Raw genomic sequence first — 27,774 nt, forward strand, 5'->3', positions numbered from 1 at the left:
CGGCAGCCAACAGTTCCCCCATTTAGAATACGCTCACAAGTTAAAACTGTCAGGCTGATAGAATCAACACACACAAATTTAGGAGAGCATCTAATCCCTTCTCTTCACCTAAAGGTAAGAGATTTTGTATGTTTATTTATTTATTTATGTCTTTCCATTCACGGGCTTTGCTTTCAACGGAATGAAAAACAGTCAGAAAATATACTTAAAGCTTTCCATCTTATGATAATATTGAAGAATAGTTGTATGACGTTAATCTTCAGAATTTAAGAGGCAGTCTTGAAAATATTGTTGAGTATAGCTAGATTTAACCAGAATGACATTTTTATTATAGTCATCTTGAATACAAATCTATTACTAAATTAGTGGAGAAACTTTATAGTCAAGGAAATAATGCGTTCTCAGGCAGATAAACAACAGCTTAAACTTGGGTAAGTATAAAGCGCTCTTAACAGCACTGTTCAATAATAGTGGAATGCAAGATGGTTGTATTTTCTTTACTATTAATGACTAATGGCGTTTTACATAGATTTATATATAGATGCGGACACATATATTTGAAGATGAATAGATCAGTCAGGCTTGAAGGTGGACAAGTCCTGCTCGATTTTCTGCTGAATTGTTTACTTAAGAGCTCCTTGAATTTGGGTAGTATTTTAAACAGCAAGTGTTGGAACTGTGATCTTGAATTAATGTTTCAAGCTGATGAATTTGCATGAGAATTTCAGATTTCCAACACTTGCAGCCTTTTAGCTTTTTAGCCAGCATTTCTATGTGCCTGATTTCCCAGATCTGCTGAAATCCTCTTTCAGGCAGGCATTCTGCTTTCAGCCCTTTGCGTTCCTGATTCTGGTCTTTCGTTAATCCTTCCTCCTCCGTTGGATTTACAGATCTTTCCACCATTAAATCCTTTGAGCATGCTTCCTAAAAATTTACCCCATTGCTCCACACTTTGCTGAAGCCCCAGAAACCTTTCTTTTCAACATTTCTGTCTCTCTTTTCCATCTAAAATAGCCTCCTGGAATTTGCTTGATGCCCCAACCTTCCTTGTAAGTTGTCTTGGCATTTTCCTCATAGTTGGTATGTCATACAATTGAGTTGATGTTCGTTGTGAAGCTATGCCATGATGTGCAAAGATAAAGGCATTTAATCTGATTTAATCTTTCAGAACTTTAGCTGCTAAGCCAATGACCCCCTATTTTCCACAGAATCTCTTCAGCTATATCTTCATATCCACAAATTGTACTTACAAAAATAAATTGTGCCAACAGGTCTCCATGTTTTCATTCTCAAACTTTCTGACAGCAATGCATCTACCAGGTTATGACATAATCCCATCCCCACTGTGCATCATACATTTATTTCCAGCCAACTTGCGAGGCCAGTAAGTATTGGACACATAGAGGGATATGGGTCAGGCCAGACAGATGGGATTAATCAGTTTAATTAGGTGTCATTCGTTAATTAGTTTGGCAGAACATGGTGGGATGAGGGTCCTGTTCCTGTGCTTAGTGTTCTGTGTTCCATGTTCGATTTCCTGTGTTCTACTTCAAAGTGCATTTTCTAGCCAGTCAATGATCTTCCAACAGCAGTCGATGCTTGTCAGAGAAAGCCTGCCTGGGAACAGCCCTCAGAGCAGAGGCCCATGTAAGACTGTCACTTGGGTGAATCTTGACAAAATACACTACATTCCTTTCCAGACTTTCTCCACATACACGCACTCCGGAAGGAGATGGATGATGGTCTCAAACCCACACAAAAAAGAAGCAGGAGTGGACTCTCAAGCTGTTTCATCATTCAAAATGTTCATGGCTGACTCCCCCCAAGTTCCTACTCCTCCTCCGTGCTAGCTGCCGATAGCCTTCAAACTTCAATCTTCCAAATACTTACCTAACTCCACACTAATTCTTTCTAATGTCCACCACCCCTTACGGCTTAGAGTTCTAGACATTCACGGCTGTCAGTGAGAAGACATTTCTTTGTATCTCTGTTGTAAACCTCCAGCCTCTTCTCTTCAAGCTCTATTCTGTCATTTGAGATTCTCTCACTAGTGACAACATGTCAACAGCAAACCTGTTATGCCACCTTTGGACTTACAAATCTCAATAAAATCACCCCTTAGTCTTCTGTACTCCAAGGAATATTGATGCAATCTGTTTACAGTTTGACACAATTTGTTTACCAACAAATTTCACGACTTATACCAGTGGTTGTTATAGTCAGGGCTGGAAATGGGGACAAGCTCCCTCTACCTATTAAATGTTTCCAATGGTGTGCGTCTCAAATAGCCTCAGACAACCAAGTCCAGCTCCTGGCCTTCACATGTGGCTTAGCTAGTGAAACCGTTTCTACAGACAGGTGAAGGGGCAAAGGCGGTTTTCTTAAAATCAGTCACTTCAGGCAGATGGGGCTCGTCAGCCATGGTTGACAGCTCATCTAGGAGAAGAAAAGCTGATCTCAAATCTCCGCTGCCTTACAGCTATGCCCACTCATGGGGAAGTCTTCGGGAGTAAACTCCAAGGGAGAAGTCCAGAGCTGGAGCTCATAAGGTGGTCTTACAATGAGTTCAATCCTGTGACGCTGCGGGTACCAAACTATATCGGCCTCTGTAGTTCCTTTGGGCTCGTCCTTTGCATGGAGAGGGGGAGTTGCTACATGGGCAACACCTCACTCTCCATATTGTACTGCCCAGGCGTGCGTATCTGGACAGCTAGGATGTAATATCCAAACAGAGGCCCTCAATACCAGTGATATTAAACCTGATTCTGATTAACCTCTCTTGATAAGACAATCCTCTCATCACAGGAATTAGCTTACGATGTACATTTCGACTGTCTGCAATGATCCATCCTTTTTAACGTAAAGGGAGCAAAGCCGTGTGCCATACTCCGAGTGTTTTCACCAACCCTCTGTGTAACTGTTACAGAGCTTCTTCATTTCTAAACCAACCCTTCACAATAAAGACAAATACGCAGTTTGTCCCTGAACTATTAGACGCAGCTGTCTGCTTACTTCTGTGACTTATGCACTAGATCAATTAGATGTCTCTGCTCTTCATTTATTTGTATTTTTCTATTTAAATACGAATCTACCTTTTGATTCCTCTAACCAGGGTGAACAAGCTCACACTTTCACACAGGAAATTCTATTTTTGCCCACTCCCTCAATTTATCTATGGCCTGCTCAGACTCACAAATTCTTCATTATAACATACTCTTCCACCTAATTTAAAGTCATAGGAAAATTTGGATTCTTTACATCCAGGCTCCTCCTCTTATTTATTAATATGAACAGTGAATGACTGAGGAACAAGAGTGTGACCAGTTTCATCCTCCTGTCCTGTTAAAAAATCGTTTACTCCAACCCTCTTTTTATGTGATGCCCAGATTTCAATCAACACTATATACCGACCTTTTACACGGCACTTGTTGAATATCTCTTGGAAATCCAAGTACACCACATCTACTGTAAAAAAAACAGGAAGTGCTGGAAATATGCAACCATAAGATCATAAGACATAGGAGTAGATTTAGGCTACGCGGCCTATCCAACCTACCCTGCATTCCATCACGGCTGTTTGTTATCCCATTCTCCAGCCTACTCATGTAACATTTGATGCCCTGACTAATCAAGAACCCAGCAACCTCTACGTTAAATATACTCAATAATTTGGCCTCCATAGCCGTCCCTGGCAATGAATTCCACACATTCACCACCCTTTGGCTAAAGTGTTATGAACCCCATAACTGGGTCACTTACCAGCAAAGATAGAGAGGTCCGTTGAAGTCTGATGGTACTATTTTTAACAGTATTTATTAGTAAAAATACACAAAAATAATATCAATGCAAATATACAGATAATATACGTTGTCAGTACTAAATCTAAAAGTGCGGGTATAATAATAATCAATAAGAAATAAGCTCTATCGTTGTCTAGGGGATAACGTATTGTCCGATGGAAATATAAAATTCACTCAGTTCATGCAGGCTGCAGCCTTTGGGGACCGCTGGGTTGCAATGGTTGGAGAGAGAGAGAGATTTTGGGGGAAAAACTTGCCGGCTTTCCTTTTATGATTTTGATCCATCAGGAGTCCCGTTGGTGTGGCCGTTCACTCGTGGCCTCTCCTTTAGCTAAGCCGTTCTTCTGTGGTGAGCCCGCCAACCCAGGCAAGGGAGGACGCACATGAGCCCCCCACCGGCTGTCGCTATTAGACGCTGTCACGGGATTTCTAGCATTTCTCCTGGTGCGTCTAAAGGGGTTGTTCCCCAGACCCTCTTTTATCCTTACTCACGGGGTCTCAGATGTCAATCAGGTTGGGATGATGCAATCCCTCAACCAGCCCACTCTGGTCGTCCCCTGAGGTGTTTCAATGAATAGTACAGTACTCAATACACAATTCTGTCTCCAAGAGACAATGGCCGTTATCAGTGGCTCCGTTTCGCTGAGGCCAGGACACATTCCAAACCTTGTGTATTCTGTGTGTCTCTCTCTCATTTCCTGGGTCCCAGACCTGAATTAATAGCAATCTTGCTGTTCTCAAAAAGGAGGGGGCGACTTTGTACCCTTTGGCCCCTCAGATTTGCGTCACATTCGTAACACCCCCTTCCTTCTAAGATTTTTACCACAGGTAAAAATTAATTAATACAGAGTCTTACAGGATTTCAGAATCTAACACAATACAAAAGAGTTTTTTTTTCACTACAGAGTAATACAGTTATACATTCAATTCAGCATCTAAACAGTTAGCGATTACATTGTCACTTCCTTTAATATCTTAACATCTTGTACCGTAATAAATTCTTGTAGCATCAGACTCCAATTTAATAATCACCTATTTTTATTCCTTTTCTTCAGCAAACAAAACCTAAAGAGTTGTGATCTTAGCTTACGTGTATATTACAAAAGTTCATGCAAATACTAATCTTTATTTTACTTTCAAACTTAACAGTCAATCTTCCATGTGGTTGTCTTTATTAGTTACATGCTTTGTCGAAATCCCTTAAAACCGGATCCTGTTATTTAAAGTGACATCCCGTCAACCCTCACCCCTTTTCCAGTTAACTCCCACGTGGTTAACTTGTATACTAGTCTGGAATAGGCTTTTGCATGCTCCTTTCATAGGAGTTATTTTATCAACAATGTGTTCCAAACGTAGCCCATTTGCTGAATTTCCACACAATTCTTTATTTTTAAGCAAGTTGTTAGTTTTATCTTCAGGACCCTTCATGCTATTAGTTTTCAGTTTAAACTCTGCAAATGATCCCTCTTTGTCCAAACAGCATTTCAAATTATGCCTCTTCACAGCACTCTCTTGAATAACAATAGCGTGTGGGGCACCTTTACATTCCAAATCAACCTGTAATTGATTCGCAGGCACCGTGTTACCAAGCCATTGTCCCTGTAGCCTGGTTGCTGCTTCTGACATCAATCCAGACTTTAAATTTTCTTCATTCAATTTAGGAACTACATTTTTCCCTTTCCCTTCAATAATAATATTCACCTCACCACCTTTTATCTCCTCACTAACTTTTAACACAGCTTCGAACACAAACAACTGGGAATTCTCACTTCCCACTAGTACCAAGGTTAACCCTTTCTTCACTGAACGAAGTCCATCTGACCCACAAGGACTGCATTCCTTTTCAACTGAATCAAATACCTCAGACTTTTTCTGAGTTCCATTACTAGGTTCAGTACCACGTGCATCCACATCTTGAACACACTCAAACGGGACATCTGCCTCTTCCAGGCTTTCAATACCTGTACCCTTTTCAAATTCTAAGTTCCCCTGATCCTCCCAGTTACTCTCTGGGCAACTCCCTTCCGGAGTAAACTCAACCCCGCGGGCTGAAACAACCTCATCTGCCAATCCAGCAGACTTCTTCAAGGTAATGGCATCCTTTTCATTAGGACTGCCCTCATTTCATTATCGGGAACACATTTAAAATTTTCAACTTCTTCAAACAGTTCTGCCAAACCAGACAGATCATCCATGTCCAACCCTGGACCTTCTAACAGCCTTATCTGTTTCTCATCTTTACTCCGTGCCTCTATAAATTTCCTCCTGGCTAAGGGCAGGTCTACCTCCTCTCCCTTACTCTCTTTCACTTTCCTATTCCCCGTTTTACCACCCTCTAACTCCTCTTGGTACAGGGTCGGTAAAAACGTCTCGGCCAAATCGATACTGGCCTGATTTAAACTGGTCTCTTTCTCAGCTGCCTTTTCAAAAATGCTGCGAGTGGTCGCGCATGTGAGATAGATCTTGGAATCTAGGGGCGGGACCTCAACACTTACAGGCTGGCTCGCCAGCTCCATGGCCGACCAAACTTCACCACCAGCTAAATCATTACCCAGAAGGATGTCTACGTCAGTTCTCGGGAATTCTGATCGCACCCCTATTTCAACTGGTCCAGATACCAGCTCACAATTTATAACGATCCTATGCAAAGGCACCATTTCTGTCCCTTTTCCTATGCCTCTCAAAGCTACCTCTCCAGTCTCGCGACCAAAATCTAGTACCGTACTGCGAATCAATGACAGCTCAGCTCCAGTGTCTCTCCAGATCCGCACTGGAACTGGTGTGTCTCCCTCTTTCACAGACACGGTTCCTTCTGAAATACATTTCTCAGGCCCCTCTCATATTCTGTCTACCTGGGGCTTTCTCGTCGATTTACTGATCACCACAATACATCCTGTAGGGACTGCTGCTCTCCCTTTTCCTACCTCCTTCCTCGGAGCAAGGCACTTAGATGCAATATGACCCACCTTTCCACAATTAAAACAGGTCAAGCCAGGACCTCTCCTGCCATCTTGCCTTTCCTCCTCCTTGGTTTTACCACTAGCTCCCAGCTGGATCTCTGCCTCAGCCGGCAGGCTTTCTCTACCGTTCCCACGGTCTCTCTGGTAACTTTTATTCGAGGAAAACTTTGTCTTGTGGGTTAGGGCATATTCATCTACGAACCTAGCAAATTCGGATATGGATTTATTCGGCTTCTCGTTCAAATACATCCGGATATCATCCGAAACACAACCTTTAAATTCCTCAATCAGGATTAACTCCCTGAGATGCCAAAAATCCTCTTTCACCATTTCTGCTGCACACCAACGATCCAAGAGCACACCCTTCTCATAGGCAAACTCTGCATACGTTTGATTCCACCCTTTCTTTAAATTTCTGAACTTTTGTCTATAGGCTTCAGGTACCAATTCATAGGTCCGAAGAATGGCCTCCTTTACTTTCTCATAATTCTCAGACTCCTCCTCCTCCATGGACAACGCCGCATATGCCCGTTGTGCCTTCCCTTTTAACACACTTTGTAACAGCGCCACCCACTGCTCTTTGGGCCACTTCTGACTCACTGCCACCTTTTCAAAATGCAAGAAATAACTATCAACATCCATCTCCTCAAACGGAGGTACTAACCTAAACATTAAACCTAAACCTAAACCTACTAACATTAAACCGCTCCTCTCGGTCTGACCCTTGAGCTCTTCGCTCTTGCCTTAACTTCTCCATGTCCAAGTCATGTTGCCTCTGTTTCTCCTTCTCCTCATACTCCCTCTCCTTCTCGGCTCTCTCCTTCTCTTTTTCAGCTGCTTCCAGTTGTTTTAACTTAATTCCTTGCTCCCTCTGCTTCTCAGCTCTTTCCTTCTCCCTTTTCACCTCTAACTCCTTTAGCTGGAGCTCATACTCCCTTTGCTTTTTGGCTCTTTCTTTTTCCTTTTCAGCTGCTTCCAGCTGTTTTAACTTAATTTCATGTTCCAACCTTAATTTCTCCAACTCTAACTGAGCCGTCCCACTAGCTGGTACCTTTTCGGGGATATTTTCCAATACCTCAGCCGTAAACACATTCTTCACAATATAATACTGAGTTATGGCCCTCCGCACCTCCCGCTTTTTCATTGACAACCTCACCTCTGCGAGATTTAGTCCTTTCGCAATATTTATCAAGTCCGACTTGACTTTATCAGCCTCTAGCGCCTCCAGAGTCGGGTTTTCTATAAATTCATCTACGTCCACCCTTGCTGATTTCCCGTCTGGTTACCCGCGCAACCAGATCCAAGTTCGGACTTAAAAGCCCGATTTACTGGCCCTCCAATTTGGTATCAAATCTCGAGACGAGGCCCCACATTGTTACGAACCCCGTAACTGGGTCACTTACCAGCAAAGATAGAGAGGTCCGTTAAAGTCTGATGATACTATTTTTAACAGTATTTATTAGTAAAAATACACAAAAATAATATCAATACAAATATACAGATAATATACGTCGTCAATACTAAATCTAAAACTGCGGGTATAATAATAATCAATAAGAAATAAGCTCTATCGTTGTCTAGGGGATAACGTATTGTCCAATGGAAATATAAAGTTCACTCAGTTCATGCAGGCTGCAGCCTTTGGGGACAGCTGGGTTGCAATGGTTGGAGAGGGAGAGAGAGTTTTGGGAGAAAAACTTGCCGGCTTTCCTTTTATAATTTTGATCTGTCAGGAGTCCTGTTGGTGTGGCCGTTCACTTGTGGCCTCTCCTTTAGCTAAGCCGTTCTTCCGTGGTGAGCCTGCCAACCCAGGCAAGGGAGGATGCACACGAGCCCCCCACCGGCTGTCGCTATTAAACGCTGTCACGGGATTTCTAGTGTTTCTCCTGGTGCGTCTAAAGGGGTTGTTCCCCAGACCCGCTTTTATCCTTACTCACGGGGTCTCAGATGTCAATCAGGGTGGGATGATGCAATCCCTCAACCAGCCCACTCTGGTCGTCCCCTGAGGCGTTTCAATGAATAGTACAGTACTCAATACACAATTCCATCTCCAAGAGACAATGGCCATTATCAGTGGCTCCGTTTTGCTGAGGCCAGGACACCTTCCAAACCCTGTGTATTCTGCGTGTCTCTCTCTCATTTCCTGGGTCCCAGACCCGAATTAATAGCGATCTTGCGATTCTCAAAAAGGAGGGGGCGACTTTGTACCCTTCGGCCCCTTAGAGTTGCGTCACATTCGTAACAAAAGAAATTCTGCCTCATTTCTGTTCTAAATGGATGCCTCTCTATTTTTAGACTGCCCACTGGTCACAGGAAACATCCTCTCCACATCCACTCTATCTACACCTTTCATCATTCGATAGGTTTCAATGAGATCCTCCCTCATTCTTCTAAACTCCATCAAGTACAGGCTCAGAGCAAACAAATCCTCCTCATATGTTAACCCTTTCAATCGCAGGATCATTCTTATGAACCTCCTCTGGATCTTCTCCAATGCCACCACATCCTTTCTTAGATAAGGGGACCAAAACTGCTCAGTATTCTCCAAGTGCAGTCTGACCAATGCCTTATAAAGCCTCAGCATCATATCCTTGCTAATAAAATGTAGTCCTCTCGAAATGAATGCTAACATTGAATTTGCCTTCCTCACCACTGAACCAACCTGCAAGTTAACCTTAAGGGAACCCTGCTCAAGGAATCCCAATTCCCTTTGCATCTCAGATTTTTGAATTTTCTCCCTGTTTAGAAAATAGCCTATGTCTTTACTTCTTCAGCTAAAGTGCATAACCATACACTTCACTAAACTGTATTCCATCTGCCGCTTCTTTGCCCATTCTCTCAATCTGTCCATGTTCTTCTGCAGATTCCCTGCTTCTTCAACACAACCTATCCCTCTACTTACCTTTATATTGCCTGCAAACTTGGTCACAATGCCATCAATTCAGTCATCTAAGTTGATGACATATAACGTGAAAAGAAGCAGTCGCAATACAGACTCCTGTGGAACACCAATTGTCACCAGCAGCCAAACAGAATCAGCTCCCTATATTCCTTCTTATTGCCTCCTGCTAGACAGCCAATCTTCTATCCATGCTAACAACTTTCCTGTAATACCCTGGGCTCTGATTTTGTTCAGTGGCCTCATGTGTGGCACGATGTCAAAGGCCTTTGGAAAATCCAAGTAAATGACATCCACTGACCCTTCTTTACCTATCCTGCCTGTTAGTCCCTCAAAGAATTCCAGCAGATTTGTCACGCAAGATTTCATGTGCCTCCAAGTACACTGAAACCTCATCCTTGTAAATGGAATCCAGCATCTTCCCAAACACTGAAGTTAGGCTAACTGGTCTATTATTTCCTTTCTTCCGCCTGCCTCCCTTCCCAAAGAATGAAGTGACATTTGCAATTTTCCAGTCCTCTGGAACCATTCCAGAATCAAATGATTCTTGAAAGATCTTTACAAAAGCCTCCACAATCTTTTCAGCCACCTCCTTCAGAACCCTGGGATGTAGTCCATCTGGACCAGGTGGCTGATCTACCTTCAGGCCTTTCAGCTTCCCAATCACCTTCTCCTTTGTAACAGCAACTACACTCACCTCTGCCCCCTGACACACTTGAATTTCTGGTATACTGCTAGTGTCTTCCTCAGTGAAGATGGGCACAAAATACATACTAAGTACATCTGCCATTTCTTTGTCCCCCATTACTATCTTTCCACCATAATTCTCCAGCGGTCCAATATCCATTCTCGCCTCTCTTTCATTCTTTATATATCTGAAAAAGCTTTTGGTGTCCTCTTTGATATTTTTGGCTAGTTTACCTTCATATTTCATTTTTTCTCTTCTTCTGGTTTCTTTGTTTCCTTCTGTTGGTTTTAAAATGTTTCCCACTACTCTATTGCCCACTATTTTTGTTATATTTTATGTCTTCCCTTTTACTTTAAAGTTGTATTTGATTTCCCTTGTGAACGGCAGTTTCCTCATCCTCCATTTAGAATACTTCACCATTGGGATGGTTCTATCCTGCGCATCCTGAATTGCTCCCAGAAATTCCAATCGTTGCTGTTCTGCCATCATCTCTGCTAGTGTCCCCTTCCAATCAACTTTGTAATTCTCTCATGCCTTTGTAATTCCTTTTACCAAAACATCTGATTTTCTCTTCTCCTCTCAACCTGCTGGGTGAATTCTATCATATTATGATTACTGCTTCCCAGGGGTTCCTTTACCTTAAGCTCCCTAATGAAACCTGGCTCACTACACAACACCCAGTCCAGAACTGCATCTCCCCCACTGGGCTCAACCTAATCCTATAGACATTCTACAGATTCCTTCCCTGGGGATTTAGCACCAACCTAATTTTCCTAATCAACTTACATATTGAAATCCTCTATGGCTATCATAACATTACCCTTTTTACATACCTTTTCTATTTCCCATTGCAATTGATGTACCACATCCTGGCTACTGTTCAGGGTCCTGTATATATGTAACTCCCAACAGTTTTTATTTGTCCTTGCAGTTTCTTAACTCTACCCACAAGTATTCTACATCTTTCAATCCTATATCACGTCTTTCTAAGGATCTGATCTCAGTTTTTACCAATACAGCCTCCCCACCCCATCTGCCTACCTGCCTCTCCTTTCAATACAAGTTGTATCCTTGGATGTTAAACTCCCAACTATTATCTTCTTTCAGCCACATCTCATTGATTCCCCAACATCACACCTGCCAAGCCAAACTGCACTACAAGATCATCCAACTTATTCATATACTGTGTACAACCAAATACTGTATAACATCTTCAGCCATGTATTCATCACCCTTTTCAATTTTGGCTCCATGTTCTTCTTCAACTCATCCCGCTGTTTGTAGTGTTGTACTATCATTTGCCTCTCCTCCCTCACAGTCTCACTACATACAAACTGCCCCATTCTCAGCCCTATCTCTGTGGTTCCCATCCTGCTCTTAACTTAGTTTAGACCTCCTCCAACAGCTCTAGCAAACATGTTGATGGGTCCAGCCATATCTGTGGGAAGAGAAACAGAGCAAAGACCTTTCATTCCACGGATGCAACTTGACCTCCTAAGTACCTCCAACATTTTCTGTTTTATCTTAAATTTCTAGCATTTGCAATTTAAAAAAAAAATAATTTCACCATAGGTTCCCCACTATCTAATCTGCTTGTTACATCCGGAAACAACTCAAGCAAATTTGCTAAACACGAATTGCATTTCATGAAATCATGTTGATTGTTCTGAGTAGATTAAGTTGTCCAAAATGTTTTTCTTTGACTATTAACTCTTGCATCATAGAACCATAGAACATTACAGCACAGAAACAGGCCCTTTGGCCCTTCTTGGCTGTGCCAAACCATTTTTCTGCCTAGTCCCACTGACCTGCACCTGGACCATATCCCTCCATACACCTCTCATCCATATACCTGTCCAAGTTTTACTTAAATGTTAAAAGTGAGCCTGCATTCACCACTTCAACTGGCAGCTTATTCCACACTCCCACCACTCTCAGTGTGAAGAAGCCCCCCCAATGTTCCATTTAAACTTTCCCCCTTCACTTTTAACCCATGTCCTCTGTTTTTCTCTCCCCTAATCATGCTGACAATTAATGTTAAACTAACTGTTCTCTAGATACTTGCATTTTGCCTTTCTCCTCTCTTGAACAAGGGTGTCCTATTTTCTGTTTTGCAAACTGCATACCATCCAGGAATTTATTGAGGTTTCTCGGTTGCACCACAGACACCCCAAGGGTAGCAAGTAGGGGGACTGGAAATTAGATGTGCATTAAGGATCTGATTGTAAGACCTCTTCTAATTACAAGCCAAGTAGAGACTTGGTGCTTTGTTTGAGAGTGCTGGAGATGAGGCTGTCTGCCAAATGACCCTCTGCTTGGCAAGCAGGATCCTCTCGCACAGAGACTCCAGGATAGGTCATGCCGAACACAGGCTGACTGGCTTGTGAACAAAGGTGTTTTTCTGTACAAGCACCATTCCACAGCAACATGACCAGAGCCATTCTTTGCCATACCAGGGAGAAGGGGGACTTTGGCACATTGTGGTACTTTCTCAAATGACAACCACATTGTGTGCACTTTTATCCCATTTTCTCCGGGGATTTGGACATAGTATCACCGTGGATACGATCCATTGAGTTTAAATGACAGATGGTTCAGCTGAGTGCTATTATACACCAGTTGGGTATGCATCATATCAGTACCACAAATAACAACACAAGGAGCACCTCATACAGTATCTGATGACCAGATTCTTTTCGTTATTCCCAGTTTCTCTTTCACCTTGTCCCCATTTCATGCCCAGTGACGTGGTTCCCCTGAGCTACATTCCTAGTGTCTTTGTCTAATTGGACCTGACAACAAAGGGAACAACATGATCAGTTAGAACACCAGCCAATGAGTATGACTTTACTTTTACTCTGATTGACCATAACGCCTAAGATATAGGAGCAGAAGTAGGCCATTCGGCCCATCAAGTCTGCTCCACCATTCAATCATGGGCTGGTCCAATTCTTCCAGTCATCCCCACTCCCCTGTTTTCACCCCATACCCTTTGATGCCCTGGCTAATCAAGAACTTCAACTCCCAAGACAAGCTTAAATAGGTTACAGATGCTGTGGGTCTGAGCAGAATACTGTGATGTAATCCATGCACATGGAGGCTTTGACTAGAATATGTCCTCTCCCTTAGATTGTCATCCCTCTTAACCCCATGGTCTTTTATGACGGATTTGACAAAAGGAACAAACCTATACACAGATATTACAGAGGAGAGATGGTCATCTTGCCAGTCACCAGATATAATTGAGAAACATCCCGTTTCCCACTTTCTTTAAAGACTTCATTCACTCTCAGTTTTGCCAATCTCCCGATACTTCCTTGATCTACCTTCGCTTTACTCAAGGATACAGACTTAAAAGAAAATAACAGAATATTAGCCATTCATTTTCAGATGTAGCTGGATCACAGAGAACAGTACCAAGCTCTATTCTTGTCCACATTATTGTCTAAGGTCATATTGGACTGTAACAATAACTCTCAAATTTCTTTCACTGCCATAAGTCATCTTCTTAACTTTCTCTTCCCTATCTATTATGCCCTCACCTGTTAATAAGAAGCTTATAGCTTCTTTATCACTAACATCAAAAGCTTCTATTCATATGCCTCTGACAAAGATTAGATTGATTACCTTTATTTGTCTTATGTACTTTAAATCAAATCAGTGAAGATTTTGCAGCTCACAAGTATTGCTTTGCTTCTGGCACTAACATAGCATGCACAGAATTCACTAACCCTAACCCATATGTCTTTGGAATGTGGGAGGAAACCAAAGAACCCAGAGAAAGCCTACACAGTCACAGAGAGAAGAACAAACTCCTTACAGACAGTGGTGAGAATCGAACCCTGATTTTCCTGTTGCTGCTGTAAAGTGATTGTACTAGCTATTTTGCTACCATGCTGCCCACTTCCCTTTCTTCCCCAACACATCAGGCCCAACTTTAAAGTTTCTGCAGCCTTCTCCATAAACTCACATTTTTTCTAGTTTCTCTCTGATCTTCCTGTACATTTGCTCCACATTTACTCTATCCTATCTTTTGAACCCCTAACCAACTAACCTCGCTTCCTAACCCCAGTGTTTTCAGTTATTGTGAATTGTTCTTTCTCCTCAAATCCAGTCCCCTTATCTTTCATGAGCACTTGCCTTTATCAGCTATTTCATTGAAGTATCTGATCCTTGCAACATACTGTCTCATTTACAAAGTCCTGAAGTAGTAATTTTTTTCCCAACTTTTCATATCTGAATCCTTTTGATCAAACTTCTGTTTCTATCTTTGTACCAAAATCACTGTCATGACAGCTTCTCTTTGTAGGTAATTTATCTATCCCCATGCAATTTGACCTGCCTGAAACATACAATATTACACAATTCCCTCCTTCATTGTCTCTCTACAGTTGTATGGTGACTGAAAGGGTACTTGCCTGGCTTAATCCTCCTTTGTCCAGTCACTTTCAGAGAATCATCTGCAGTGGCTTTTCTTCCCACTCCCACTGGTGCCCACGCTTGGTCCAATGGGATCCACTCTTGGTTCCCTCTCAGCTATACTTTACCCCTCAACAATACCATCAAAGGAAACAACTTCAAGTTTCCCGAAGTGCGCAGACAACATTCAGCTCCCTCTTATCTCCCCCTCAATATTGATGCCTCCATTGCCACTAAATTGGCAGAATGCTTGCCTCAAATTCAATTCTGGATGAGCAGAAATTACCTCCAACTAAATAAAGGGAAGTACAAAGCAATTGTCTTAGATCTTTACCAGAAACTCAATTTTCAAGCCAGCAGCTCCAAGCTTTCCCTTTGAAATTGAACTAAAGCATTCACACCCTGGTCGTCACCTTCATGGAGCACCTACTTCAAATGCCAAAATATTAGTAATTTTGCCTGGCCACAGTCATCAGCTGCTGGCATCTTCATTCACACCTTTGCTGCCTCATAACTTGGCTAATTCAATTCTTATTGACTCATCAGCCTCATTCTATCCTTCTTAAATCTGAGGTAAAAATGGTGTGCCCTGTGTCCTATCTTAGTGTCTAGTTCACATCCTTCTCTGTGTTGCCCATCCTACATTCATTTCTGGTCAAACTACATCACTATTCTAAAATTCTTATCCTTGTTTCCAAATCCCTCTGTTGCCTCACTTTTCCCTATCTCTACAATATCCTTCAGCTTACAAACTTAGCTTTGTGACTATCTTATATGTTAGTCATATCGGTATTGGGTGGCCATGTATTTAGCTGCCTTTACCTCTCTCGGCTTCTTAAATCCTCACTCTTCAACTTTTGGTCGTGATACTTAATAACACCCTATGTGACTTAGTGCCAAGTATCATTTGATGGCATTTGTTCGAAGCAAAATGAGATGTTTTACTACATTAATGGTACTAAATATCATTTTGTTGTTGTTGCTCAAAACATCGTTTCATAGAATCATAGAATACTACATATTGGCATTGAGGGAGAAAATATAATCAATTGAGTCTGTGCTATCTTTTTCAATTGATGATCCAGTTGGTCTGACTCTTGATTCTTTTGCCCATAATGATCTGGATTAAGGCAGTTTCCTCAGAATGAGCAAACTTTAAGCAAGATGGGTGAAGAATCCAACTACTGGACCAAAAACAAAGGTATTTTTCCTCAAAAGGAAAAAATCGAGTTTTTCCCTCTAACAAAATTAATAATATTGAGCTGGTGAAATTACAAAACCATTAGACCATAAGACCATAAGATATAGAAACAGAATTAGGCCATTTGGCCCATCGAGTCTGCATTTTATCTTGGCTGATCCATGTTCCCTCTCAACCCCAATCTCCTGCCTTCCCCCCGTATCTCTTTATGCCCGGACAAGTCAAGAATCTATCAGCTTCTGCCTTAAATATATCTAAAGATTTGGCCTTCACAGCTTCCTGTGGCAACAAATTCCACAGTTTCACCACTCTCTGAAATCCATCCTCATCTCCGTTCTAAAAGGACATCCCTCTATTCTGAGGCTGTGTCCTCTGGTCTTAGACTCTCCCATCAGAGGAGACATCCTCTCCACATCCACTCTATCAAGGTCTTTCACTGTTTGATAGGTTTCAATCAGGTCAACCCTCATTCTTCTGAATTCCAGTGAATACAGGCCCAGAGCCATCAAATACTCTTCATATGACAGGCCATTCAATCCTGGAATCATTTTCATTAATCTCCTTTGAACCCTCTCCAGTTTCAACACATCCTTTCAAACACAAGGGACCCAAAACTGCTCACAATACTCTAAGTGAGGCTCACCAGGTACCTTATAAAGCCTCAACATTACATCCTTGCATTTATATTCTAGTCCTTACCGCAGATTCAACCTGTAAATTAACCTGTAGGGACTCCTGCACAAGAACTCCCAAGTCCCTATATGCCTCAGATTTTTGTATTTTCTCTCCATTTAGAAAATAGTCAACCCTTTCATTTCTTGTACCAAAGTGCATGACCATACACTTCCCAACACTGAATCTCATCTGCCACTACTTTGGCCATTCTCCTAATTTATCTAAGTCCTTCTGTAGCCTCTCTGCTTCCTCAAAACTACTTCCCCTCCACCGCTCTTCATATCTACAGCTTGCAAAAAAGTCATCAATTCCATCATCCAAATCATTGACATATAGCATCAAGGAATTGGTCGCAACACAGACCTCTGTGGAACACCTATAGTCACCAGCAGTCAACCAGAAAAGGCTCCCTTTATTCCCATTCTTTGCCTCCTGCAAACCAGTCACTGCTTTATCCATACTAAAATCTTTCCTGTAATACCATGGGCTTATAGCTTGTTAAGAAGCTTCATGTGCGGCTCCTTGTAAAAGGCCTTCTAAAATTCCAAGTACACATCATCAGCTGATTCTTCTTTGTCTATCCTGCTTGTTATTTCTTTAAAGAATTCCAACAGATTTGTCAGACAAGATTTTCCCTTGAGGAACCCATGCTGACTACAGACTATTTTATCATGTGTTTCCAAGTACCCTGAGACTTCATCCTTAATAATCATCTTCTCAATATTCAATATTCAACATCTTCTCAATCACTGAGGTCAGGCTGATTGGCCTATAGTTTTCTTTCTTCTGCCTCTCCCTTCTTGAAGAGTGGAGTGACTTTTCCAATTTTCCAGTCTTCTGGAACCATTCCAGAATCTTGTAATTCTTGAAAGATCTAATGCCTCCACAATCTCTTCAGCCACTTTTTCTCAAAATCTTGGGGTGTACACCATCTGGTCCAGGTGACTTTTCTACCTCCAGACCTTTCAGTTTCCCAAGAACCTTCTGCCTAGTAATGGTAGCTTCACACATTTCATGATCCCTGACACTGGAACTTCTATCATACTGCTACTGTCCACAGGAAAGACTGATGCAAAATACCTATTCAGTTCATTCACCATTTCCTTGTCCCCCATTACTTCCTCTCCAGCATTGTTTTCCCACGATCCGATATCCACCCTCACCTCTCTTTTACACTTTATGTATCTGAAGAAACTTCTGGTATCCTCTTTAATATTATTGGCTAGCTTACTTTTGTGTTTCATCTTTACCTTAATGACTTTTTAGTTACCTTTTGTTGGTTTTTGGAAGCTTCCCAATCCTTTAACTTCCCACTAAATTTTGCTCTATTATGTGCCCTGTCTTTGGCCTTTATGTTGGCTTTGACTTCTCTTGATAGCTACGGTTATGTCATCTTTCCATTAGAATACTTTTCCTCTTTGGGATGAAGATATTCTGTACCTTCTGAATTGCTTCCAGAAATTCCAGCCATTGCTTCTCTGCTGTCATCCCTGCCGCTGTTCTTTTGCAATCAATTCTGGCCAACTCCTCTCTCATGCCTCTGGAATTCCTTTTAATCCATGGACTTCAGCTTCTCCTTCTCAAATTTCAGGGTGAATTCAATCATATTATAATCACTTTCCCCTTGAAGTTTTCTCTAATCAATTCAGGTTCTTTGCATAACACCCAGTCCAGAAGCTGATCCCCTAGTGGGCTCAACCACGAAAAAGCCAGCTCATAGGCATTCTAGAAATTCCTCCTCTTGGAATTTAGCTCCTACCTGATTTTCCCAGTCAGTCTGCATATTGAAATCCCTCATGACTATTCTAGCATTGCCCTTTTAGCATGCATTTTCTATCTCCGATTGGAACTTGTAGACCACATCCTTACTACTGTTTTGGGGTTTGTAAACAACTCCCATCAGAGTCTTTTTACCCTTGCAGTTGCTTAGCTCTTTCCACAATAATTCTACACCTTCTGATCCTATGTCACCTCTCCCTAATGATTTGATTTCATTTTTTTCCCAACAGAGTAACACCACCCCCTCTGCCTTCCTGCCTGTCCTTTCAATACAATGTGTATCCTTGAGCATTAAGCTCCCAGCTATCATCTTCTTTCACCTATGATTCAATGACGCCTACAGTACATACCAATCTGTAACTGTGCTACAATTCATTGATCCTAATCCTACCTTATTATGTAAAATTTCATTGAACAATATGGTTGATATGGTCAAGAAAATCGTCAATATTTTCCCTGGGAGAAAGGAGGATTGGGAAGAATCCACAGTAGATTTGTTGAGGTTTATCAAGCAGCATGTAGGATTTGCCCAACATTCAGGAACTACTTATTCCTAATTCACAACATGTTAAGATTACCAACTCAGAATTGAGCAATGGAAACAGAAGTCTAGATAAAAGCTCAGAACTTCCCCAATGTCTGAGTTTCTTCTATAGGCACAATCAGAATTTAAATATATCTTAAATATATTTAATATGGCTTTAATCATGTCAAGCACCATTTTATCTCCTGCATTAATTTGAAGTGCTAAAAATATCTCTTTTTAAAATTTTTAAGTACCCTTTGTTACTGCAATTCTTATAGACCAAAAATGTTGATGTGAAAAAATACTTCTCACAATTGGACTCAAAAGTAATACATTTTTCATAATTGCAAAGCAGACAAGATAGGCCAAATGGCCTGATTCCGCTCCAATATTTTATGGTCTTATATCTTATAATCTTATGGTTTTTTAAAATATGATTCAGGCTTCTAAACCTATATCTTCCCCATGTTATCAAACCAGGACAATATCCACCTACTTCTGAATACTCGTGTGCCTTTCCCCCTTCTTCGTTCACCTAGTGCTGAAACTCTCAACCATGCACTTGTTTCCTCAAGACTGCATTTTCCAAGAGTCGTTTACCTCATACCACTAAACCAATGCTGCCTACTTCAGAATTCATTTATCATTCCTGCATACGTTGACCCACATCACCTGCTAATAATGTCATTCTTGAAATTCCTATCCTCTTAAATTCCTGCCATTGTTTTGTCCTCCTCACCTTTGTAACCACCTCCAGGTCTACAAACCTTCAAGTTCTTTGAGCTTCTCCAGTTCAAGCTGCTTGTGCATCCTTGATCTTAAAGCATGACTGGGAACAAATAGCTCATGTGGCTCTTGTACAAACACCTTAAATTCAAATATTCAAAGTACATTTATTATCAAAGAATGTATGAATTATACAGCCTTGAGATATGTTTGCTCACAGGTAACCATAAAGCAAGAAACTTGAAAGAACTCAATTTTAGAGAAAAAAAAGACCAACACCTGATGTACAAGAGAAAGGAAAAAAGTTCAAATCGTGTAAACAATTGAAGTAAACAATGTTTTCTAGACTAGTTAATTATACTTGCAGGTCCCTTGCTTAGACGTGTCGAAATGAGGATGTAATGGTATACTCTTTGGTAGCATTTACCTTAGGTAGAGTATTATGTTTAATTCTCAACACTTCACATCAAGACATTAAAGATGACTTTGAAATTTGTTCATTTTGAGGAAATGACGTTAAGAAGCTACCAAGGGCAAGGGTCTTCAGTTATATGCAGAAAAAGGAAAAGCTGGGATTATTTTGCTCAAAGGAGGTTAAGAAAAAAGTTTCTTGCATTTTTTAGGAGGGTTGAGAAGTTAGAAGAGAAGAAGCTGTTATTAAAGGCAGGGAGCTTTTCAGCTGCCGAAGCCATAGAGAGTGCGGCCCTGGCGTTTCAGAGGATACACCACATCCATGGCAGTGACCGTCTTGCGCTTGGTGTGTTCAGTGTAGTGACCGCAATCCAGATCACATTCTTCAGGAAAACCTTCAGCACCCTGTGGGTCTCCTCATAGATCAGACCGGAGATCCGCTTGACGACGCCACAGTGAGCCAGACGGCAGATGGCCGGTTTAGTGATACCCTGGATGTTATCACGGAGCACTTTACGGTGCCGCTTGGCTCCGCCTTTGCCCAGTCCTTTGCCTCCTTTCCCTCTGCCAGATATGATGCTGCTTCACACAGATGGCTATTAAAGGCAGGGAAATTTGTAGCCTGAGGCCACAGATTTAAGACACTGGCTTTAATGCTGTGGTACCATTTCCCAGGTGGTAGCCACTGGAACAGTTTATGGTTGCGGTGACTCGGGTCTTCAATGAACCTCAGGCCCCTTTTTACTCACCTGTCTCTGTAAACGTCCTGAACAGTGTAAAATTCACAACTACAGATGCACTGGGCTGTTCACCACTCTCTACAGAGTCCTGCATTTGAGGGAATTACATTTCCCATACCAGGCAGTGATGCAGCCAATCAGGATGCTCTCAATTGTGCCCCTGTAGAAAGTCCTTAGGATCTGGGAACTCATGCCAAACTTCTTCAACCGTCTGAGGTGTAAGAGGCACTGTTATGCTTTTTTCACCACACAGCCGGTATGTACAGACCACGTGAGATCCTTGGTGATGTGTATGCTGAGGAACTTAAAGCTGTTCACCCTTTCAGCCCCGGATCCATTGATGTCAATAGGAGCTAGCCAGTTTCCATTCCTCTTGTAGTCCACAATGTTTTTGCCATATTGAGAGAGAGGTTGTTCTCTTGTCTCCACTGTAGCAGGGTGATGACTTCTTCTCTGTAGGCTGCCTTGTTATTATTTGAGGTAAGGCCAATAAATGTAGAATCGTCAGCACATTTAATTAGCAGATTGGAGCTCTGGATGGTGACACAGTTATGGTTATACAGAGAGTAAAGCAGGGGGGCTTAGGACACAGCCCTGAGGGGCCCCTGTGTTGAGGGTAAGAGGTGAGGGAGCCCACTCTTACCATCTGTCAGTGATGCTGCTACATAAGGAAGGATGAAGGCCGAGGTCTCTGAGCTTCTTGTCAAGCTTGGAGGGAATTATGCTGTTGAATGTTGAACTGTAATCCAAGATCAGCATTCTCACATAAGTATTCTTCATTTTCATACCTCTCTTTCAAAGAGCTTTCTTAGAAAATTAACAAGGCATGCTTATCAGGGAGACAATTTTAGAGTTCAAAGCTGAGATAACCAAACTTTGTAAACAATTTTGGAGCCTGTGGAGGTCAATGGACAGTTGGTCAGAACTGTATTAAGTACGAACTTAGTACTCTAAAAGATGTAGATGTAAAATGGAGTAAAATGACTCATAGGTATGATTTTCTTTGAAATAAAGGCATTCGGAGATAGGAACCCCAAAGAACTTAATAGGTGAGCTGCAAAATATGAACAAATATTGGTTTGTGTTCAATATTTTTTAAAATATAAAATGCAATTAACTTCTCAATCTGTGGCAGTGATATGATCAATATAATTCATCTTCCGTAGACTTGAGCCTAGAAGTGGTAAATATCTTTGAAGACAAATTGCTTTCTATTGTAAAATTACAAGAGTATATAATAAAACTTATGACTGGGCATTTCTTTGTGTATGATGCACCTATTGACAAACATGTACAACGCACAGATATAACACGAAATTAGCACCTCCCTTGTGCATTTAACACTTCAAGTGTGTGTCACAGACAAGACAGCAGATGCGTAGAGTATGGTTGTAAAGGATTGTCTTGAAGGGTTTGTTGCATTCAGCTGTGCTGAAGTCTGAAATTGGAAGCTCTAGTATCAACATTTCAAAGAGACTGGCTATGTGCAAGACCAGGTTGCCCAAGAAGGTAGATGATCGAAGTGTCTGGTTTAGAGGACATACTGTATCTCCCATAAGGTAGCCAAGAGCCATGTTGCTAGCCTTAGCTGTCTGATAAGTAATTAACCTAGAGACTAAGACTTTCTAAAACAGAGGTTGGCAAAGGGTTCTTGTGTGAATCCATATTTGCACTCACGTCTCACGTCTTATGTAACCTGCCTTCGGAGGTGACAGTCATTCTTATCCCAAACTTCTTAGCTTTTGAACTATTGAAGGTAGTGGTGAAAGTTTACTATTCTTCTTTGTTTTCTGGTGTCCATCTGATGCTGTATACTTAGAAGGATATGGGCCACATGGGACTAGCTTAGTTTGTCAGTTTGATCAGTATGGACCAGTTGTGCTAAAGGGGATGCAAAACCTTGCAAATAATTGACTCTGAATATTAAGGAGCAGATATCTTTGTTCTGTATTAGTGGATGGCAATGGAAGTCTTAAACTTCCCTTTCAATAATCATTATCCATCAGCTACCAAGATATTTTGGGAATTACCAGGAATCAAAAAATTTCCAAAAACAGGTACTTAATATCTGCAGCTGCAGCATCATAACAAAACCTGTGCATGAAGCTGCAAAGGGTTTATCTCTCACTCCAAAGCAGTTCAAAATCCTGCAAGTCTCAAGCAAGGGTTGCAGGAGATATTTTATGCAGCCTAAAGATTCTGGATAAAACCTCTCTAACTACACAGCCAAAAGTTATGAGATATGCTCTCTATTTGTATATATATGTGAGTACAGATTCAAAGAATGATTCAAAGACAATATCTATCTCATTCAGCATAAAAGTCATCGATAACACTACTGTTATTGGCAAATTCTCAGATGGCAAGGTGATGTATAGACAAATGGTAAATAGACTGGTTGAGTGGTGTCACAGTAACAACCTTGAGCCCAACATCAGCAAGACTAAGGAATTGATTGTGGACTTCAAGAAGGAGAAGTTAGTAGAGCACACACCAACCTTTATGTAGGGGATCAGCAGTGGTTAGAGTCAGTATCTGGGCATTGACATCTGGATATATCCTTGGTCCAACATATTGATGCAATTGTGAAGAACGTGGCTCTATTTCATTGGGAGTTTCAGGAGATTTGGTATGTCACCAAAAACTGCTTAATGGCTAAATGTAGTTTTGGACCTGGAGATCTGAAGGAAATTGCATTCCCATTAAAGTTTCTTGCATGCAGTAGGTAAAAACTGAAAATGGCGAAAATACCCTGCAAGTCAGAGGCAGAGTTTGTGGGAAGAGTAACTGAGGGTATGTCAGTAAGAGTAATTGTGGGTATGTCAGCTGAAACATTAACTCTGTGTCTCTCTCCAACCAATACTGTTTGCTGAGCGTTTCCAGTGTTTTCTTTTCTGATTTCCAGCATCACCGTATTTCAATCTTTGTAAAATATGCAAATAACATTTACATTATTAAAACATTTTTCTTCTTGTGTTTCAGGTATCTATCTCAAGAGGTTGTGTTCTTTATTTACTTCACAGAAAATACAAGTACCAAACTCCTTCTGAACCAGTTACGCAAATCATGAACAGAACGACAGAAATAATCGTTTTATCAACTGTCATTCCAATGTTGGTGGTGATCGGTATATCTGGAATACTGCTCTGGATCTATATATGTAATCAGTCAAGAAAAGTTAACTTCTCCAGAGCAAGTACCAGAAGGACGAATGCAACACTGCCAGATACTCAAAACACGTATTGTGCTCGTGTGAACTATGCTGTTGAGCAGTTTTCTAGTTCAGAAGCCTTGCCAACCTTTCAAGACAATAATACACTATATACCGAACAAAATTATGAAAATGTGATGATAGAGCCCATCAGCCAAGCAGGTGAATGTGCAACATCAGATTGTGTACCAGAAGCAGCCTTCCCGAAGATTGTGCCAATGGATTTTAATGATCCCATATATGAAAATAATCCATTATCTTGTGACTCCTCTCTGTACTGTAATTATAGAGGCCTGGCCAATTTGGAAGAAGATGATACTTACATTATACCAAGTGAATAGTCAGTTGAAAGTCTGAAGTTTCAGAGCTTTAATGGAAGATAGAGATCTTCATTTCTTTTAGATATTGAGCAATTGTGAAGTTATATTTAATAATACAATAATAAAACTTTATTATAGAGCACTTATTATAAAATACAAAAAGATGTTAAAACCGAAGTTAAATAAATAGGTTTTGAGCTGTCGTTTGAAAGTATCAACTGAGTCTGCAACCTTAGGCATTGAATTCACAGTTGGGAGTGTAGTTCAAAAAAGCTGACCTCTCAATCACTTTTTGAAGAAGATTGTTTAAATTTAAGAGATTGGTGGAAGAAGACCTGAGAGCTTGAGCAGAGTTATCAAAAGAAAGCGATTCTGTGATGTACTCTGTTCCCAGACCATTGAAAGCTTTAAAAACAAGTAAGAGAACTTTGAAATCAATTCGAAAAGATACAGGAAGTCAATGCTGAATACCTGCATAATATGGGAGTAATATATTCTGTCGTCCTGGTTTTGGTTAAAAGTCTAGCAGCTGCATTCTGAATGAGTTGATATTTATCAATAGATTGCTTTGGAAGGCCAGCAAAACATATGTTGCTGTAATCTAGTCCATTTGATATAGAGGTGTGAATTTGCTTTTCGGCATCATTATGTGACAGAAAGAGACATACTGTACCTTTGCAATACTCCTTAACTGTAGAAATGCTGCTCTGTTCACTTTCTTTTCATAGGATTTAAAATTCTGAATTGTAAAAAGAACACCACCCAGGCTAGTTACTTTTGATTTTACAAAGGGAACCAAGTTCCCAGTTTATGAAGACGGTTATGTCTTTAGGCTTTGGCACCAACCAAAATTATTTCAGTTTTGTCTCCATTTAATTTTAGAAAATTATTGCTCATCCATTTGTTTATTGCATCCATACCAGAAGTCAGAGAAGATGGGGTGTTATCATCATTAGGTTCAAGAAAGATATACAATTATGTATCAATTGAATAACTGTGGATATGAAGTTTACGCTCTCTAATGATGTCTCCTAAGGGGGAGCATGTATAAAGTGAAGAGTAGGAGATTGAGACAGCTTCCTGAACAACACCCAAAGGTACATTGTATTTCTTAGAAAATTGGTCTCTAGGACAGACAAAAACATTTCTTCCTAAGATATATGAATGAAACAAATTAAGGGCACTGCCAGAGAGGCCAACCCAGTTCTCAAGGCGATCTAGAAGAATATTGTGGTCAATTATGTCGAAAGCAGCATTTAGTCTGGAAGAATTGGAATTGAGACTGTTGGCATCAGAGCCCAGCCTAAAGTCACTGAATTTTGGTATGGGCTCTTTCCATGTTGTGGTTTGCTCCAAAACCTGACATAAACTTTTCTAGAGTTGGTTGAAAATTACTTTCTCAAGAATGTTGTCCAGGAAGGGAAGACGTGATATAGACCTGTAGTTAGCTAGCATCTCACTATCAAGGTTTGGCTTTTTAAGTAGGGGTTTGACAGCCACAGTTTTGAAGGCATCTGGAATAACTCCAGTTTCAAGGGATCTGATAATAATTTTCTTAACAGAATTGAAAACACTATTAAAAGAGTCCTTAAAAAGTATGGTAAGGACAGGTTCGAGGCAATTTACTTTTTGTTATAATCTTATAGAATTCTGAATCAGAAATATAAATACTTGTATATTTGTGAATAATGAATATATAATTCAAGTACAACCTGAGCAAAATCCACTCTCCATGCATTGCCCAACGTAATTGCACAAGATCATGAAATACCTGCTTATGGCTTCAAAGACAAAAATAATGCAGTGACATACCAAGGACAATATCCTATTGTGAGATCAAATGGATAACTGTGAAGAAACATTGTGCTGATTCTTGCTTATTTTCTTTCAAAGTCATCTTACCAGCCAGAGATTCAACCAAATTGGCTGGTTCCTCTTCAAAGATTTGGCATAAAGGACAAATCTTGGTCCAATTTGGGAGCACAGAGCAATTTGTAGACCTTCTTCATATATGCTTCTTCATTTTTCAATCAAGAAGAAAGTCAACCAGGAATGCTGTGGGCATTAGATAACAGCTCATCTAATAATTCCTTTTTTTGTTAGCATCTACATCTATAAAAAATAAATTGCATTCAATGTAACATCAACATTTTGATTTACCAAATTACACCAAACTGATGTGAGTTTTGTCCAATAATATCTTGAGATTGACTGATCAACAACAGCTCTATCTCCTTATGGTACAGCACTCCAGACTCTCAAAGGAACAGAGAACCGATCTAAGGAATAGCTTTTCCAGTCGTTTCTTTACAGCTACTAGTCATTGTAAAAGTTCTGCTGGTCAGAAATGTGTTCCAGTTGTGACTTTTTCAAACAATGATGTAACCATTTGCAAAGCCATTCCTCTGTGGAAAAATATGCCAGTGAATTGTCCACTGTTGTGATGGGTGGATGCAGTTTTACTGAACTGGCAACAAACTACAGGATACCATGGTATGATATTATTGGATTGTCATTCTTTTTTAATTGTTCATGTGGCATTTTAAAATATTAAACTGTACCTTTACAATGAGAATTATGATGCTAATGACTTTAATATATTGAGAACTGTGTGGGACATAAAATTCCAATTGTGGTTTCTGAGATTTAATGTAAAATTTAATTCCTGGGAGGAAAGTGATAGTGAACAGTAATCAAAACCAAAACAACAAAAAAATGCAAATTCTGATAATACTTAGCAGTGTCTGTGTCAAGACTGGACAATTCTAAAGAAAGGTAATCAACCCATAGTATTAACATAGCTTGTTTTCTCCCCACAGATTTGGCCTGATGACTTTTCCAACATTTTCTTTTACTTTGGACTCTACCATGTATCTCACAGCTCCAGTGTTTTTAAAAAATTCTTTTTCTTAGTACTGTTCTCAGTCATTTCATTCTATTATCACATTCTCAATGCAGATCAGTTTCTTTTAACAAGCTTTCACCAGTCCCCCTCAGTTAACACCGACCATCTTTTCCCATTTTCTTTTGGTCTCCAACCTCTCAGATTTGGTAAATCTTCCAAGTTCCAATGAGAGATTGTCAATCAGAAATGTTGATTCCCTTTCTTTCTCTACCCAATCTTATCCTGCCCAATCTTATGACTCTTTCCAACACTTTCTGTTTTTATTTCAGATTCACAGCATCAGCAGCTTTAAGTTCCTTTTCAATTACATAGGAAGGCCTTTTCTTCTATCATACTTGTTCTGCTTCCTTGAGAGAGACCCCCAAGTATTTATACTCCCCTGGCTTTTTCCATTTGCCTCATGAACTTCTCTATTCCATTGGCTAATCAACTCTGTTGGAATTTCTTCACCACATTTTCAAATACTTAGAAGAAACCTTGTTCATTTCCCCAATGGTTCATTTGCCAGTCATCT

At 40.6% G+C, this 27,774-nt stretch overlaps 1 long non-coding RNA gene across 1 annotated transcript; it reads left to right on the forward strand.

Moving 5' to 3' along the window:
* On the forward strand, positions 1-26,930 carry LOC140737487 (uncharacterized). The gene is made up of 2 exons (XR_012101167.1): positions 1-114; positions 23,807-26,930. It is a non-coding gene; the product is annotated as an uncharacterized lncRNA (long non-coding RNA).
* Positions 26,931-27,774: the final 844 nt, after the last annotated feature.

This window comes from Hemitrygon akajei, chromosome 13, assembly GCF_048418815.1.
Source record: "Hemitrygon akajei chromosome 13, sHemAka1.3, whole genome shotgun sequence".
Lineage (NCBI taxonomy): Eukaryota > Metazoa > Chordata > Chondrichthyes > Myliobatiformes > Dasyatidae > Hemitrygon > Hemitrygon akajei.